The sequence below is a fragment of the Gobio gobio genome, assembly GCF_949357685.1.
Source record: "Gobio gobio genome assembly, chromosome: 18".
Classification (NCBI taxonomy): domain Eukaryota; kingdom Metazoa; phylum Chordata; class Actinopteri; order Cypriniformes; family Gobionidae; genus Gobio; species Gobio gobio.
Window position 1 is genome coordinate 16,066,395 of NC_137111.1, and position 13,705 is coordinate 16,080,099.

The 13,705-nt window shown below is 37.9% G+C and overlaps 1 long non-coding RNA gene across 1 annotated transcript; it reads left to right on the forward strand.

Annotated features, from left to right (window-relative positions):
* Positions 1–7,745: 7,745 nt before the first annotated feature.
* Positions 7,746–10,712, forward strand: LOC307142060. Its single transcript, XR_013818417.1, has 4 exons — positions 7,746–8,084; positions 8,199–8,258; positions 9,543–9,665; positions 9,759–10,712. It is a non-coding gene; the product is annotated as an uncharacterized lncRNA (long non-coding RNA).
* Positions 10,713–13,705: the final 2,993 nt, after the last annotated feature.

Here is a 13,705-nt window from a genome sequence, read left to right on the forward strand (position 1 = left end):
ATGGAAATATTGAACATTTTCCTTTTTTGTCCAACAGGAATACAGTCTGCTCAATATATCTGACATCTACGCTGAGACAGTGTTTAACCGAACAGCACAAGAGGTTAGCAGATTTGAGATTCAAAGGGGCAACCCCCCCTTTATTCCATCCTGGATAGTGAAAATCACATGGGATCACGTTTTGCCTGTGTCCTATCAAAAGATCAACTTGTCTGAGGTGAGTGTTAGATGAATTAACACACTGAGTAAATCAATGTAACAGTAGCTGTAATTAAGGGTGTTTGCTAGCCTGGATGCCAGCCGAATTTAGCCCCGCCCACAACATTTGAGTTTGGGAAATTCGGTCTGGACTTGATCCGTTGTGGGCAACTAAGCCCGAACAGAAGCTGTTCGGACCAATCAAATTGTCAGGGCGAGCTTTATACGATGATGGACAGATGATAAACAGTAACGTAAGCATTCACGTCACTAAAAGAGCGCTTGGATTGAATTCGTTCTAATCCTAAACGGAGAACTTGTTCGTATATGCATTCACCTTTACTATTTCTCTCAAAAATAATGATTGTGTTGGTGAGTACTCTGTGTATCCTTAAACTCTTTTTTATAACACCGGCAAATATCGTTTACGCTAATCTTCTTCTTCTACTTCTTCCAGAGTGCGTGCAGTTGAGTTCGGTTGACAACTATGCGTCGCTCAGTTGCTCTGATTGGTTGTAGGTCTATCCAATTGAGTATCCAATTGAGTGCAGAGGCATTTTCTTTCCTGGTTCGGTTGAAACACGCCCCATAATCCCAGCCCAATGAAGCAGTATCAGACTCATATTCTGACTAGAATTGAGTATGACGACGTCAGGCTAGGTGTTTTCAACTGCAAGCATCACTATTAATATTATTAATATTGCTCATAGTTAGAGGGATAGGGACTTGAACAAACTAAACCTAAATCTAGGTATACATTTAAACTCTTACACCTTTTGTACAACGGACATGAATGATAATAGCTTGTTTAAGAGAGGTGTACTATCATTTTAAGCAATCGGATGTATTATTTTTCTCTGGAAGATGATAAAATTTGTGAAACATTCCATAAACTTACATTAAAGTTATATCATATCTAGAGGGCAGAATTTCATAGAAACTTTGAAGCAGACTCTTTTGACTTTAGTCAAAAAGCAACCACATAGCTACCAGAACACCCAGGCAACCACACCTAGCACCATTCCAGCAACCAACCACAAGTGAATTTAAAATGACATTGTAAGGCAAATAAGGAAATAGAAAGGTATAGTACAGAAGTTACAATAATATGCAAAGTTATTTCAGGCAATAGTGAAAAACTTGTGGGTTATAGTTATCCTTTCTCAGTCTCACTTTTAATTATTACTAGTTCCCCTTTACAACGGGTGTTTAAATCCATCTCTTTTGTCCACTTTCTACCACTTCTGTCTCGATTTCTTTGAGGGGAGGGTCTATGGGTGGCAGTAGCGACTCCTGCCCATAAATTTAAGTAGGGCAGATTCTGGGTCTTAGCACTAGTTTATGAAAACCATTTTGTAAGCTTTATATTTTAGTCGCTAAACACCACACACTTTTGGCAGAATTCTAATGTTCTTGCATTATTCAGCCTGAGGATGGCGCTCTAATGATGATTGTCAGACTTTATTACACACGACAAACGCATAGAATGTGATCTTAGAATTGCCTTAATTTATTGCATCCAAATGTTGTTTTAGAATATTACAAGTTCTTTTACAAGTCATATCTATTCTCAGAACAAACATAAAACAAACACAACAGACCTATAAAATCTATTCACATGAGCATGTTTAAAATAAACAGGGTTTATAATCTCATTAATTTGATACACTACTACTCTATATAGGAAGAACAGACATGCCACTGACCTTATGCAGACACATAAGCGGACTAATATTGTCTTGGTTTGGAGCAAGGTTTAAGTGTGTTAATAAGCAGGGCAGCCAGAAATCTGCAGTTCCATTTTTCACCACAGATTTACATTGGAAATATGTGGGCCGCTGTAGAGCTGGGGAGGGGTCAGATACCCCACTAGTTTCATAAATACATGCCTGCCGAAGCCATGTGATACATTTTAATATATCCTGCTCAATTTATAAATTAAAATAGTCTAGAAAATCAAAAAAATATGTTGCAGGACGCTGAACGCTCTGCCCCACCTGCCCATACAGACAGCGCGTCTGTATGGGCAGGTGGGGCAGAGTGTTCAGTGTTTTTGCGGCTGATGGGCAGGTAATACGTGTTTTTTCAGATCTTTCGATCTAATGGATGAGTTTAAATCCTGTCTGGCTAGCATGCTTCCCATAATGTTTACACATTAGGTCAGTAGGCGTTTTTTTGTGGCTGTTTGAACACATTCGACCACATGAGCGTTTATACTTCAAAAGCAATCAAATGTATTTTCGACAACCCCTGGAAGTGGTCGAAAGTGTACAAGATCAAAACGTTTACACCTGTATTTAGCGCCATCCACCAAAATGCATCTTAATACCAGGAGTAAACATGGCCTAAAAAGCCTTCACCCAGGATTCAAACAAAATGGAACAGACTGTGGGGGTTTTGAGACACCTTTTTTAAATTTGATAACAAAAAACACCTTAATAAACACCTTAAAAATGACAATGAAAAAACAGTGCAAGAGCAGTTTCTTAACAGCTCGTCTTAGTAATGATCGTCCTAATGTCATTCACAGACCAACACCTTCCAGTGCATTCTGACCACGGATGGACTACGTTCATTTGCTGTGCTCCTCTACAGCGACATGAACTGGGGTCCAGGACAGAGGACCGATCATAACGCTCTTATAGGCTACACTGATGGCAAGAATAACTTCCATAATGAGATTCCAAAGCCCCCGAACAACCTGTTTGGCCCAGGAGGGCGCTATCGCCCCCAGACTGTCACTGGTAACACAGGCAAACTGGGGCAGCTGGTGTATGACTTGACAGGATCTGATGAAATCAGCTCGGATCCTCAGAGGCAATGCCAGATATGGGCCTTCAACGAGCCAGATCCTAAAGAATGGGCATTAGGTCTGGCATCATGTCCCTGCACCCGTATTCAGGCACAGGAGGACTTGGCCTTTGGCCCTGAGTCTCTACCATCAGAACAGATGGCACGTGTAAGGGATCTGAGGGCTTTTAGGTGGGGTGGCAGCAGGGGCCGTGTCTTTCAGTCCATCCTCTTTAACAAACAAAAGGCAGGAAAGAGATGTGTGTATGATGCAGAGGGCCCCCTGCTGGCTGGATACAGCGAACGGTTCTTTACTGAGGACAACACACAACAACATATAGGTAAAGCCATACCAGATATATTTTTCTTTTATGAAGTTTGCTAAGGCATTGTAAGTTGAACATGTAATCCGGTCTTACCTGATTTCTTTCTATTGATTTGATCTTTTTCATGCGGTCTTTGTTTCTAGACAAGGATCTATTACCCTTCCAGTGGTGCTGTGTTCAGTCCCCTCTGTGTAAAGCCTACTTGGCTAAGAGACCAATAGATCGGTGCCAAGGGTATAGCTGGGACAGCTCTGACAGCAGTATACCTGGAAACAGGGGAGCGCCAGGCATTGGTAAGGGCTCTCGGCCTCGCTAGCTCCCTTATGCATGACTACCAGGGGTGTATTTAATTTGATTAGGGATCCTTACAAAACGATGAAAAGTATCAAGCAATCTGAAATTTAATCACAATTTGGTGAGTTTTAATTATTATTTGAATTATTATTATTAGGCACAACAATGAAACTAGACTGGGAATCTGAGAAAGTACTGAAAGTAGTTCAGGAAATGTACTCTGGAAAAGAAATGAACATGCAATACACTGAGTATGATAGATCATTATTTGGAATGGACAAATGACTGGTACCGATAAGCCAATAATTATTGTCATGTTATGGTCAGTAAATTATTATTGTGTGATATCAAAATTCTGTACTGTTGTCTAAATAAATAAACACCAAGTAAAAGCTAAAATCAATTGAATTTAGGCATCACAACATTATACAGTGTGAACAATATCTATTCATTTTGAGATTTGCTCAAGATTACATTTAATAAATATTAAATTCATAATGTTAAAGGGGTGGTAAAACACATTCTTTTGAAGGCTTGATTGTGTTTGTGGGGTGCACTGTAACATGTGTTCATGCTTCGTTTTAAAAAAAAAATCATTATTTTTCATATATTTGACCTTTATTCTACACTGCTCTGTCCCTCCTTGTAAAACGGTCTGATGCTTTCCGGGTTGTATGAAGCCAGTCCCTCAAAAATACGCAATGGGCTCAGATTGGTTAGCTGGCCCAGTGTGTTGTGATTCGCTAACCGCCTAGTGCACGTTTGTCGGAAACGTCACGCCCCTTACCTTTACCGGTAGACTGTGCTTTGGCAGTATTAGAAACAATGGCGTCAATAAAACCATATGAGCCCGAATCAGACCCAGAACATTTTAGTGAAGATGATCGAGCATAACCTGTTCATTCCTCAAGAGTAAAGACTGCGGGTCTATAGTGATCACTACTGAATGGCACTGTTACTTTTGTATTTTTAGAACGATTATAGCCAAATATCTGTCGCAAGAACTAACCCAAAACAAACACTAAACACTGGCTTTACTAGTAAGTTAGCCAAATCACACACAGAACCATGTTTAGCATGCCTGTAGATAAACAATACATAAAAGCTCTAATCAAAGAATCATTTACACTAATGCCAAGTTCGCTGTTGAGATTTTAACGTTAGTGTTTGTAACGTTAGGTGTTCGTCGGATAACGTTAAGTATGAATCAGCATTTAACAGACTGGTTTGCAGAACAGCGCTGTCATCTGTTTACTTCCTTGCTACAACCTATTACAGGAAAACACATTGATGAAATATAAATCAGACTTACAGGTTGTGGCCCGTGAACAGCTTCTGTTTGTAAATCCCACTGCATGAAAACACTGAAATCCGGCACTATCCGGGCATGGTATACTCCTGTGTAATTTGATGTTTACCGGATGTATGTGGGAAAAAGCGGATCAGAGTAACACGGAACAGTATATTTCCAGAAAAACCCGGAAACCTTACGTATGCGGACGTATACAGGAATCCGTGAAATTTCACGGACATATACAGCTGAAACACTGCTGGGTGTGCTAGGACTGAAGACTGTTAGGTGTGAAGAAGACCTTTCATATGTTAATGACTGACACTTGTGCTGGCTGTTCTCAGAAGGAGGGGGGCAGGGGAGCACTTCAGGATTGAGAATTATCTCTGGTCTACTGTAGGCTACAGCAAACAAGCTTTTTACACAGAAAAAATAATTCTTAAGGCCCTGAAACACTAAACTGAACTAGCAATGACTAAAGCCGACTGTGGGGTTGGTTCACGTTGCCTGGGTCTGGGCCAAACCATCAGAATGGTGTGTCAGGGCCTTAAAACCACTGCATGAAAAGAGTCTCTAAATCAAATATTTTTTATAAAAACAGTACAAAATAAAAACCCTGTCTGAACATATACGTTCACAAAAAAATCTGAATATGTAATGAAATAAACAAAGAAATGTAATGGAATTAACAAAGGATAATTAACCAAACATTTTAGACTATCCCCAAACAATTTTTGCAAAGTTTTACAAATTGTAGGCAATAATAGAATTAAATAAAAAGGAGATGAAATGTGGAAAATGAAAAAGTTTGTTTTAAAAACACCAAAAACTGATATGCTCAAAATAAAAATATGGAATAAAAAAGAGCAGGGATTCACTTGCTCAAGAAACACAGAAACACAAGCAGATCTTTCAGCTCTGCAACTATTAACAAAAAGTGTCACTCCAAGATTCTTAACTTTAACACGCTGCAAAAGAGGGGCGTTTTGAGGTTTGAAATCCACCACTCACAATAGATGTAGGTGCAACCAATAAGGTTACCAATAAAAATAAGGCAACCAATAAAAATAAGGCAACCAATAAAAATAATCCTAATTTTACAGAAAAAAACGACAGTTTTTTACAGTATTTTCTTGTAATTTTGAATTATGTTTAAAACAATGTAAAATTACAAACAATATCTAAATAAACAACTTGACTGTTATTTTAAGGATTATATCATTAATGACAAATTACAGTAATTCTCATTTTTTTATACAGGAACATCACTGTATTATTTTTCTGTTTTCATAAATAACAAATTCATGCAAAATTACAAACAATATCTGTAAATTAACAACTGTAATCCAATATTTAGCTCATTATATTAAAGGTTTATGTTTATGTCCATACTAACAATTTAACATTATTCTTTGTCATTTTAAAGTAAATCTTATTAGTTTTATATTTACACTGTAAGAATAAAAACCTAAAAAAAAAACGCAGCTACAGCTGCAAAACAAAAACCGTAAAATAAGTCAAATATCTTAAGTCAAATAAAGTTAAAAAACTTCACAGAAATTTACATTAAACGTTTTAGAGAAAACACTATTAGTTTACAGATTTTTCCTTATTTAAATTAAGATATTTTACTTTAATTTTCTGTTTTACAGTGAAGGTGTATTTTTACATTCAAACTGGTTTTACATTCAATTCTGGATACAAATATAACAAAATATATAGCAAACTAAATATCAAACAATAATTGTTTTTAAAGAGTACAAATCTGCACTGCAAATCTGCACAGGTTGAAACTTCCAGGCCTCTGCCCACACCACAAAACAACATTTGACCAATTCATTAAATATAACAGCAAATAAAAATAAATATACACATTTTCTAACTGTTGTTTTAAACAAGTTTTTTTCTATATTTGCAAGGCTACTTGCTGTCTTTCCGTGTTCTTTTGAGCGTGATTGGTCAATCTGAACGTCATCCAGAAATCTGACCAATGACAGTGCCTTCAGTTTGAATTATACACCCGTTGCCGTTGGAGTTGCTCGTTGCTCGTGGCTCGCGGGGACGCGACGCGATCGCGCGGCTTCTAATCTTCAACAGGACGGCTTCTTCTGTCCATTAATGGCATTGCATGGATCATTTTAAACCTGTTAAAATCTTATTTTGGACGAATTTTGATTGTGGGATGTCGACTGAGAACGAAAAAACATGAATACGAACAGACTAAGTTTCCAATGGCGGACAGCAGGAGGTAACGTAAACCCCTTTATATTTTTTCTACTGCTTATCAAGATATATAACGTTAGTGCATTAAAGTCATATGCTAATCGTGATTAACTTACATATTCTGTTTCTGTGTTTTGTTGTAATATTGTTAAGATAGGGCTGGGTGTTATGGCGATCTGATGATACTGACTATTGTTAGTGATTTTGCTGTAAACGTTAACATTACCGTTTTATATTGCGGAATGGGAATATAGCGTATATAACGCAGCACTGACTGTACTAAAACTTTTTGACATTTTGACAAGGAAACATGCATGAATGTAGAATAATGAACGGACATGCATGTGTTAAAATAAGCCTCTCTCAGACAGCAGGCGATCCCGAAATCAATTATCTTTCTGTAAAATGCACACAATTATCTCAGAAACCTTGTCATGTGAGGTATTCACTTGATTTAAACAGTCAGTTATGTCTTAAGTACGTTAAACAGTTCAAGTTAACGTGGGGAATCCCGGATGCGTGTCATTATGTGCATCCGTTCTTAAAGGGGCTGCAGCTTTGTCTCATTTTAATAAAACAAAAGAATAGAGAAGACCTTCTGCTTCTTTAAGAATCATGTGATATTAATTAATTGAATATCATACAGTGAAGACTTTTAAAGCAGTATTATTCTGTAGCATTTTAATAAAATATCCATCAAAATAAATATATTGTGATATCGTTATTGTAAAATATAATTTCTCATGTATGTATAATTATATGGTCATAATGCCCATCCCTACTGTCAGCTAGTTTTAAGATCAAGCTTGTCATAAAATGTAACAGAGCTTTGGAATGAATAATCTGAGATCATGTAACTTACACTTGTTCTGCAGAGAGGACAGGAAAACACCATACTTGGACTGAAGAATTATAGGCAAACCAGGATTTTGGATCTACTGTAAAGTTTTTGTATGGGCCTGGTGAGTATGTTTTGCAAGTCCATGTCCGTAAGTTGATAATTAATATTAATGTTTTATCAAACAAATTAATATTCATTTGTGTGTGTGCATGTTTCTTCCCCCCTCATGATCCAGAAGTTTTGGATCCATGATCCTGAAGAACTTTTACAGATGTTGACCCTGAATGTGTAAAAGGTAATCTTAAAAATGTTGTCATTATTTTAATGTTCTCTGTTTTTTTCTGTAATGTAGACGCATGCATTTTCTGTGAAGTTGCTTTGAAACAATATCAGGGTTTTTCCTACATTGAACATTTTTTGCCGGCCGCCAAAACAAATTTTTGTCCCGCCAAAGCCTTATTTGTTGAGTTATTGTGATTTATGATTGATGTAGTAGAGGACTGCTGCGCTTGAGTTAACTGAGTGACAGAGAGAACGACCAGTGAGCTCCTACCCCGCTCGCACGCTCTCTGTCTTCAAAATAAGCATTCTTAGCTTTCTAATGTTTCACATATTACGTTAATCAAAATCAAAAGGTCGGAAGACCGAATCCATGTTGCATGTGGCGCTATCAGACGTCTTCCTTTAATTACCGCTGGGTGTGAAATGCGCTCAAAAAACATTGACTGATTCTCTGACCAGCTGACATAAAGCATACTTTAAATAAACAGGAAACAAATCCTATCCGGTTATGAAGTGTTTTCTGTGTCTTGACAAATCTTTCGCGATTTTCTAAAGACGGGATTCACACACAACGCGTCTGCTAATGTCCGATTCGCCACCTAATGACTCCTTTGAACAGAATCATTTTAACGACTGGTTAGAACTGATCTGTCCAACACTGAACTCACGAATGAGTTTAATCATTTACTCAGAACAACACCTGAAATGAGAACACAAGTGTGCTTACCCACTTTAGCAAGAGTGGATGGTAAGAATTATTTTTAATTATCAACAGTCTTTCAGCTTATTTATGTGGACAATGTGTAGTAAAATAAATAGCCTAAAATCATTTAGTTTAGACTGGAGTGAGGTGAACCCAGAACAAATTTGTTGTTAGCTAGCTGATTGTATATGGCAGAAAATTAGGCTATTTGTTCATTTTTTTTTAATACTATTTTTTTAATATTGATATGATTACCGAAACAATTATCAGTAAATAGTGTAAAAATGAGGAACAAAAACAAACATCAAGGTATCAAAATAAGATAAGCAAAAGTTACAAACTTTCTTTGAATTTATTTCAAATTTATTGTCAGTATTGCGCTTGCAGATCATGTGGGTAGGGTATTTTTTTTTTACCGTGCGTATGTGTGTGTATGGATGACCATGTCTGTCAGCCACCACCGAAGACCATTTTTGACCGAGGAAAAACCCTGAATATGTATTGTGAAAAGCGCTATACAAATACATTTTAATTGAATTGTTTTACTTACTTTTATTGGCATTAACTATATATTATTAATGTATTATTTGGCAGGTCTCAAGATGTATTTTATTTTGTGAGACTTTGCTGAGGAAGTATTCTTTGGCTCAGTCTGAAAAGGCCCAGAAAAGAAACACTATGAAGAACATCACACAGAACCGTCAGAGAAAGAGACGGGTAAGTTAAGAAACCGGTTAAGCTTTTTCCCTCCAGAATGTTACTATACTCCTCTCTGAGTTTTAGTGGTTAATTTACTGTCATGTTTTGCAGTTGCTGGAGACCAGGTCCAGGGTTGCACAAACCAACACAGAACCTGTGGAAGACCGCAACTATAGACCTGATGAAGATGAAGATGATGCTGTTGTTGATGGAAGGCTTGGTTAGGCTAGCTACTACAAACCAGACTAGACTGACCCACACTACATGTCACATCACCAGCCCATCATGCCAGTTTGAAAAAATGTTCAAAACTCAAACAACATTGTGTTAGAGTTGGTCACAATTATTTTATAATTATAATTTTAATATTCAATTGTTCCATTTTATATTTTCTTTATTCCTATGTTTATATACTTATACTTTTATTGGTTCCCATATATAGAACATTTACATATATTTTATATACACTTTTTAATTTATAGATTTCTTTGTCTCGTTTTATATTGTATACTTTGTATGTTTGTTCCTTTTTAGATGTCCATGTTGCTTTTGATCTCCACGTTTTGTATTGTTGTTCCTTTTACGTCGCCTTCCTTTAGAAACATTTTGTTCACTTATCTTTTCCCCCATTCATTTTAATGTATGTTTATAATGCTCTTTGTTCTTTTTATTTGGTTATATTGTTTACTTGGAATATTTATATGTATTTTAATATATTTTATATACACTTTTTTTGTCTTATAAATGTATTGTTCTCATTTTATATTGTTTAATTTGTATATTTATTCTTTTCCTTTTTATGTTCACTGTGTATTTTATTCCTTTACATCTGTCTTTTAAATTCATTTTTTTCCCCTTTTTTTTTCTTTACCAATTCATTTTAACGTATATTTATGTTCTTTGGACTGTTTATATTTTTACATTTGTTCCTTTACATTTGCATCCCTTTTAAATACATTTAGTTAACTTGTTTTTGTTTCACCATTGTTTTAATGTTCTTTTATAATGCTGTTAAGAATGTGTTTTTTTTTTTATACCTTTTTAATAAATATTTCAGACTTTCTCAAATTGTTTTGTGTGTGTTTTTCTTTTGGGAGGGAGAGGGGATTATTTATATATATATATATATATATTAATGAGCAAAATCTGCATAGCTGGCCTATAACCAATCAAGTCCCTATGCTACAAAACCTAGCCCACCCTTAGCCTTAGAAGTAACCAATAAAGTCACTTGACTGGGTTTTCAATGCGTCCTGTCATCCAATAGCAGTCTGGGTTTTGGGAGTGGTTTTAAAAAAAACAACCAATCCAGTTTGAGATGAAGGACCAATAGGGGGTGGAAGGCAAAGCTGTTTAGAGGTGTGAAAATGTCTCCTGGGAAAAACTTGATGGGATTATTTGCCATGGCAACAAATGGCTGTAGCATGGGAGTATACGGCCACAACATACATCCGATTTGGTACCATTTCGGATGTATACGGACATATACGGATCCATGGAATTTGACCTATCCGGCCAGTATACTCCTGGATTCTTCCGAATTTCAGCAGTGTATACAGGAGTATCCTGGTCCGGATACACCTTTTTTCATGCAGTGTCCAGCTTTCAGGACAAGCCGTTGTGCATATCCTGAATTGAACTCGCGAAAATGGTGGAAGTTTTCCTCCGTGAAATGTGCAGCGCGTGCGTCGTGCATCCACGCACTGGCAGTGTTTGTCTCACGCAGCTGACGTTGTTCAAATCCGGCATTGAACTCGCGAAGTTTGTGGAAGTTTTCCTCCGTGAGATGTGCTGCGGGAGCCCCGCGCGCACCTGTTCCCCTCCGTCTCAAACACACATGTGCATATAACATGCTGTATGTTAAACGCTCTGCAATGCACCCCCATCCCACAAGGAAGGCTGAACAAAGCAAGTACCCCAGACCTGAAATCCGGATGAAAATAACAGCGTTTCCTTGGCATCGCAGCAACAACACTCCAGCCTAACTATACCACAACAGCGCCGCAATACAAAATGGCCTCACCCCCCCTTATTTAATATTCTCGGAGGAGGGGTTTATGTAAATATTGAGCCTGGTGATGTCACCAACCTTGGAGGAATGTCTGTAGTCGCCTGCTGGCCGTTTGCTGTAGTCCTTAGAAACTGATTTCTTTAAAAGCAAATTAATTAATAATATCTCCCTTTGCTTTAAACTTTGAACTTTGTAACTTTGCAGATGTTGTTTATGCTCAAGCAGCAACATTACACGCTAGCTAAAGTTAGGATAGTGAAATCGTGGTTTACCACCCCTTTAACTTTGTGATAGATTACAGCAAAGGTATTCAAAATGTAAACTAAGGCAAATGAGCATGCATAAATATTATTGTACCTATACTTTATGCAATAGAATTTTCTTTTTACAATTTGTTAATTTTTCCACTCATAATGACTACTGATTGATTTAGTATAGAAATAAATCATTTGAAGCTGATGTTGACAAGGAAGTAGCTTTAAAAATCTCTGTTCCACTCTCTGCTTTTTCCAGGCATGGTATACGGAAGCCTTCACTTTATCACCTTTGACGGAAGTGAGTATACCTTCAAAGCCTTGGGTGAGTACGTCATAGTTCGTCTCTCCACCAGCACGGGATCAAACATCTTCACCCTGCAGGGACAAACAGCTGCTCTAGTGGTCAACGGGCAGCCCAAACTTGTGCCTGCTCTGGTACGATTAGCCGCCTTCTTTCAGGGTGCTGGAAAGGTGAGTTTGACATTTGAAACATATAAAATGAGATTTACAGTATGTGCATAAATGAATGTGCCACAATTTAGAGCTTATAAAATGATTTCTTGAAAGGTGGAGTGGAGATGTGCTGAATCCGGAGATGGCCTTAAGGTCCTGGTTAATGATGTGGTCACTCCTGTGTTTGTTGGTAAGAATGAATTGCAAGGTTTTCAAATGCAATAACACTGTTGTCCTTCTATTTACAATACTAGTTAAAGGTGCTGTATGTACATTTTTGAATGTTAGCTACTAAAGCATAAAATACCATATGCTTGCAGATAAGTAGGAAACATGGTAAATTCACCACTCGTTTCTCTGAAAAACAATGATACAGCCAGTTATTATACTTTGAAATGTGCGTTCCATGTCGGAATGTCTGTTTTTGTTTTGGTCTGTGCGATACCGCACACTGCCATTTTACCTAATAGTATTCGCCACCACAGGACTGGGTCAGAGATCGCAAATTGTACCTGACCTAAAAAGCCTCTGCATCCATCTAAAAATCTCTATGAACGGAAGCACATTAAAATGCAGATAAATCAACTTCTCAACTTACAATGTGTGAGTCTCCTCGCCTTCCACTGTCAATTGCGCTCGTTCCTGTTGCGTGTCCTTAAACTGGCAACCAGGAGTGTTGAGTCTGAGGAAGATTTATTTAAAAGATTTTATTGAAGTCATCGTGCAAATAAAATAACACATCTGGACATATGGCATACTATATGCATCATGGAATGCATTTTAAATAGTTTTGAAGTTTAGTTCCCTTTCGAAAGGGAACTCTCGCTGCGTCTAGCTGACGCTATGGGGAACGCCTCCAGCGTCACAGGTGTCTGAAGCTACTATCGAATCACGTCAATCCTATTGACCGACGACAACCCATGACGTCATCACTATGCGACCCGGAAGTATATAAGGGCGCTGTGCCAACACATACACATCTTTCTCGTCTTCAGGGACTGTCTGTAAAGCGGTAAATTCTACGGATCCTGGTAAAAGACTTTGTACATTATGAAACGCACTGAGAAGAGGCAGAACTGCTTCAGGAAGTGTGCCGACCCGTGTCAGAGATTTCTGACACCGGAAGACACACACACTCTGTGTGTTTTCTGCTTGGGAGAAGAGCATGCACAAGCAGTTCTTGAGGGTTCTGCTTGTGCAAATTGTGAGAGGTTTCCGCTGCGAACTCTCCGCTCTCGTTTGGCCCTCTTCTCGAGGGAAGGGGGCGCTTCATCTGGCGCAACCGATGTGGGTTCCACTCCCGCTGAGGCGGAGCGGCTACGCACATCGTGGGGCTC